Here is a 6,317-nt window from a genome sequence, read left to right as displayed (position 1 = left end):
AGATGCAGGATATCGATCCCCGTATCTCTCGCATGCTAAACGAGTGCTCTACCATTTGAGCTACATCCCCACAATTTTTACATCACAAAACCCTAAATTTTCCGTCATCAATAATAGTGAAAATAAAGAAATATTGCTACCCAACATGTCATGAATAAGGAAAAATTGAAAAGAAATAATATATTTAATAATAGATAGTCTTATTTTTTGAGATACAGGGTATCGATCCCCATACCTCTGGCATGCAAAGTGTCACGGTCATACATCTTTGGCCGTGCGGCGTCGTGATCTTGACACACTCACGACTAGCCTTGAGGGGAATCAAGCCCCATATATATTTTTCGGCCCGGCTATGTGGCTTCGTCGGACCTTAGGCGAGGTTCGTCTTCGCCCATTGAACATCGCTTGTGCGGAATCCAAGCTTGTTCGACCATGCACGCCGCCTAGGCGTGCATCTTCAATCGTCTGTGACACATCCAACTTGTCTCTACGCTAGGCCAACTCATTCAGCTCGACCCTGCCTCCGCTCGGGCCAAGGTCTCTCAATACAATGTCGCATCTCATCTCGTCATCTCGATCCCCATCGATAGGGTCCATATGTCTTGACGCCATCCCAAGTCTCGGGATGTCATCGGCTATCATAACTCGCTCGGTCATGCCATCGAGAATGGGCTCGCGTGTCGTTCATCTCATCGGGGCTTCCCGAACATCCATCCATCCGGGTTTTATCGAGGCATAGGCCCTCCCGTGCCCATGGCGAGTCATTTACGGATACTGTACCGGATAGCGGGTGTATGTAGCGACCTCCACCACCCAGGCTAGGGCGCAATACCAGCACACCTGTGCCGTCCGGTACTGTCCTTCAAAAACCCATTTCAAAGGAAGTCGCCTGAGACACTCGTCTCAGCACGCTCGCCCACACTGTGACACACGTATGTGCCACAGTGTAGCTCACTTAGGCCACAAGGCCCAGGGGTGGTGGAGAGCTAACACCATGGTACCCCCTATAGTACATTTTGAGTCATTTTCATTCTACCAGGAGTAGACGTGATATTTGTGAGGTGTCATACGGTGTCGTGCATTGTCCATCCAATGTCCGATTGACACCAAACTTGGCGAGCATTCATATTTCATATGGACGGACTTAACTCCCGAACCGCATGCCTAAATTTCTTTCGAAACCCCGACTTTTGAGGTTAAGGCCCGGGGCCCTACCCGGCCCTTCAACAAGCCTATCTTGTCCTTCATGTCTATGCTGATGTCTTTGTTATGCTTGTGTCTCAACATGTCTTCAATGCCCACTTTGCATGGTGGTTTGTTGGATGATGCATCGTCCTCCTCGATCGCATCATGGCATTCTTCTATGTTGGCCCGCATATTGTCGGATGGGCGTCTCTTGAGGGACGCCCCTTTGCTTGTCATGGCGTGAGGGTCACAACCTACTCTCTTCATAGTAAGGTTATGACACAAAGCGAACGCTCTACCTTCTGAGTTACATCCCCATGTTGTTTACATCATAAAACCCTAAATGAATCATCATCAATAATAGTGAAAATAAAAAAATATCAAAATATTAATAACAAATAGTTTTGTTTGGTGATGTGGGGCATAGATAATTTTGAAAATGAAAAAATATAATAACAAATTAAATACTTTCTTTTGGAGATGCGGGTTATCAATCCCCGTACAACTCGCATGCAAAGCGAGCGCTCTACCATCTAAGCTACATCTCCACAATTTTTAAATCACAAAACCCTAAACGTCTCGTCATGAATAATAGTGAAAATGAAAAAATATCGCTACTCATTATGTTATAAATAAGGAAATATTGAATAGAAATAAAATAGTAATAACGAATAGTTTCTTTTGGAGATGCGAGGTATCTATCCCCGTATCTCTCGCATGCTACATTCCCACGATTTTACATCAAAAAACTCTAAACTTCCCGTCATCAATGATATTGAAAATGAAAAACTATCCCCGCTCATTATAATCGTTTCCCTTGTTGATGCATGGTATCGATCCTAGTACTTCTCACATGGGATGCAAACGCTCTACCATCTAAGATATATCCTTAAGATTCTTACGTCAAAATCCTAAACATCTTGTCATCAATCATAGTGAAAATAAAAAAATAACGCTATTCATTATGTCATAAATAAGGAAAAATTGAATAGAAATAAAATAGTAATAACAAACAATTTCTTTTGGAGATATGGGGTATCGATTCGATCCTCGTACCTCTCGCATGCCAGGCAAGCAATCTACCATCTAAGCTACATTCCCACAATACTTATATCAGAAAACCCTAAATGTCCCGTCATCAATTCTAGTGAAAATGAAAAAATATCGCTACTCATTATGTTATAAATAAGGAAATATTGAATAGAAATAAAATAGTAATAACAAACAATTTCTTTTGGAGATATGGGGTATCGATTCGATCCTCGTACCTCTCGCATGCCAGGCAAGCAATCTACCATCTAAGCTACATTCCCACAATACTTATATCAGAAAACCCTAAATGTCCCGTCATCAATTCTAGTGAAAATGAAAAAATATCTCCGCTAATTATGTCATAAATAAGAAAATGTTGAATAGAAGTAAAATATTAATAACAAATAATTTCTTTTGGAGATGCGGGATATCCCCTTACCTCTCTCGCATGCTAAATGAGCTCTACCATCTAAGCTAGATCCCCACAATTGTTGCATCATAAAACCCTAAATTTCCCATCATTAATAATAGTAAATCAAGAGATGTAGGGTATCGATCCCCATACCTCTCACATGCAAAGCGAGTGCTCTACCATCTAAGTTATATCCCCACAATTCTTATGTCACAAAGTTCTTAACATCTCGTCATCAATAATAGTGAAAATGAAAAACTATCCCGACTCATTATGTCCTAAATAAGAAAAAATTGAAAAGAAATAATATATTTAGTATATCGATTCAATCAGTGATGCAAGGTATTGATCCCCATACTTTCTACATGGGAAATGAACGCTCTACCATTTTAACTACATCCCTACGATTCTTACATCAAAAAAATCCTAAACGTTCCTTCGTCAATAATTGTGAAAATGAAAAAGTATCTCTGCATATTATGACATAAATAAGGAATTCTTACATCAAAAAAATCCTAAACGTTCCTTCGTCAATAATTGTGAAAATGAAAAAGTATCTCTGCATATTATGACATAAATAAGGAAATATTAAATAGAAATAAAATATTAATAATAAATAGTTTCTTTTGGAGATGCGAGGTATCGATCCTCGTACCTCTCGTATGCTAAGCCGTACCTCTCGCATGCTAAGCGAAGCTACATCCCCACAATTCTTGCATCACAAAACCCTAAATTTTCCATCATCAATAATAGTGAAAATGATGAAATATCTCTACTCAACCTGTCATGAATAAGGAAAAATTGAAAAGAAATAATTTTCAATAATATATTTAATAACATAGTTTTATTTTGGAGATGCGTGGTATCTATCCCCGTACCTCTCGCATGCAAAGCAAGCGGTCTACCATTTGAGCTACATCCCCACGATTCTTATGTCACAAAATCCTAAACGTCTCGTCATCAATAATAGTGACATGAAAAACTATCCCTGCTCATTATGTCGTAAATAAGAAAAAATTGAAAAGAAATAATATATTTAGTGATCGATTCATTTGGAGATGCAAGGTATCAACCCCGTACTTTCAACATCAGAACTGAGTGCTCTACTATCTGAACTACATCCCCACGATTCTTACATCAGAAAACCCTAAACCTCCCGTCATCAATAATTGTAAAAATTAAAAAAATATCTACGCTCATTATTTCATAAATAAGGAAAGATGGAATAATATATTTAGTGATAATGAAAAAATATCTCCGCTCATTATTTCCTAAGTTTAGTGATCGATTCATTTGGAGATGCAAGTATCGATCTTCGTACTTTCCACATCGGAAGCGAGCGCTCTACCATCTGAGCCACATCCCCACGATTCTTACATTAAAAAATCCTAAACCTCCCGTCATCAGTAATTGTGAAAATGAAAAATATCTCCACTCATTATTTCATAAATAAGGAAAGATGTAATAGAAATAAAATATTAATAACATAGTTTACATATGTGTCACTTGTGTTATTTTAATGTATTTATTTACTTGGTAAATGTCTTTCATACTACAATCTCTTGAAGGGGCATTTTGAGAATCGAACTTTCATACCATTAGACCAAATGCCCTTGTTATACCACTTGAAACGTATGTATGAAGCCTTAGGCCTAGGTATTAAGGTCGTATTTTGTCGTATTGCATGAAACACGTGAAGTTCTCGGATGTAGAATTTGTCTTGGAGAATAAAGCCTTGGGATGGGATGTTAAGAAAGACTATGAGTATTAAGAGCATGATGGTAAGTATAAAATGTCGAATATGAAGTTAGGTTGATTTCGCATATGAAGTTGTTTTCTTGAACACCCAATATTTTTAGCTTCTACTCAAATATATTTTTCTCTTAGTAGTTGAAGGGCTATAAAACAAAAAGTTGAATTGTTATAATATACAAGGGTTATCAAATAAACCAACAACCCAACAAAAGAAACAAATTAACCAATTTTGGTTGGATTGATTTGGTTCAGTTTATCAGTTTGTTTGATTTAATTTTTCTATTTTGCCTCGTATGACAAGAAAATAAAGTTGTATTGAATGCACCTTAGTTTCATTTATGACAAACTCATATGAAACATAATTGCATTAATAGTACTCAAAGTTGGAGTCTATAAGAACCTCATGAACTTCAAACGGGAACTTTAAATTACGTTCATCAGTTTGTTTGATTTAATTTTTCTATTTTGCCTCCTATGACAAGAAAATAAAGTTGTATTGAATGCACCTTAGTTTCATTTATGACAAACTCATATGAAACATAATTGCATTAATAGTACTCAGAGTTGGAGTCTATAAGACCCTCATGAACTTCAAAGGGGAACTTTAAATTACTTCATGTGGAGCTTCAATTACTATATGCTAGTTATATCAACTACAACTTATGTTTCTTTTTAGTCTAACTATCAGTAGCAGAGGTGTTTTTTTACCAGTAGCACAGGTGTTTTTTTAAGATCCGTATGAGAGCTTTATTCTTCCAAGAATATGTTTACGTATGAGAGCTTTTATATGAAATTTATATTGTCCAAGAAACTCCTCATTATGAGGTCATGATTGGCTAAGACATTTAAAGAAGTTTTACCTAGGGCAACTTCTATCACAATCCTCTTCTTGCTCTCTGAAACTTCTTTAAATGTTATTGTTCACTGGTTATTTGGGTGCATCTTCCTTAAAAGGATTGTGACGACAGATGACCTAGGTAAAACTTCTATTGGGAGATTAGTGCAATAGAGAATCTGTGTCCCTTTCCTGAAACCTTCAGCGGACAACATAACAAAGAGTTCCTAGAAAAAATATCATAGAACAATTTTTGTAATGCCTTTGATGTTAGGCTCGAGGCTCTATCTTATCTCCCAAGAATCTGGTTCATTCTCTATTCACATAGAAATTCTACAATAGAAAATGGTACCCTCATCTTCTTTTACAAAACTTTCTCAAGTCCTCATGCAATGATTTGAAAGTGGTACCCTCATCTTCTTTTATAAGACTACCACGACCTTCATGGAATGATTATGCTACCTCGGCCTTCTTTAAATGTTATTGTTCACTGTTTATGGTCCAAGTTCCGAAAAAGTAAGTCTTTATGTCAAGAAAGGAGAGGAATCCTCGTAGTTTCCAAGATTTGAAGAGAATCATACATACATTCCTTTGTTTGTTTATTCTCGTTGTTTCCTCTCTTTAATTAACATGTTATAAAGACACTGGTAAATTATAATTAAATATAGCTTCCTTAGCTTCCTTTTTTATTTTTTTTCTTTCCAAATATCCATTTGAATTACTTCTTGGTTCAAGGTTTAAAAAACCTATTTCAAATCTATTATATTGCATGCTTCAATTTGATATAATTGTTGGGGGCATTTTGAGAATCAAACTCGAGACCTCTCGCACCCGAAGCGAGAATCATACCACTAGACCAAATGCCTTGTAGTGGATCTATCATTTTTAGTTGCTGGTTCATATCTTTTATGCGCCTCAATATTTGAAATTTATCCACATGTTTTTGTTTCAATTCTAGAAATAGAAATGATATCCATAGAAATACATAATTTTACAATGCAAATAAGAAATACTCGTGATTAAGTTTTAGATAAAAGTAGCAAACATGTTGATAGATATAAAAATAAATTCAAGTTCTTTCTCTGGCCTAATTATCAA

The sequence above is a fragment of the Cucurbita moschata genome, unplaced genomic scaffold (assembly GCF_002738365.1).
Source record: "Cucurbita moschata cultivar Rifu unplaced genomic scaffold, Cmos_1.0 Cmo_Scf00084, whole genome shotgun sequence".
Taxonomy (NCBI): domain Eukaryota; kingdom Viridiplantae; phylum Streptophyta; class Magnoliopsida; order Cucurbitales; family Cucurbitaceae; genus Cucurbita; species Cucurbita moschata.
The sequence above is the reverse complement of the archived record's forward strand: the minus strand, read 5'-3'. Positions refer to the sequence as shown.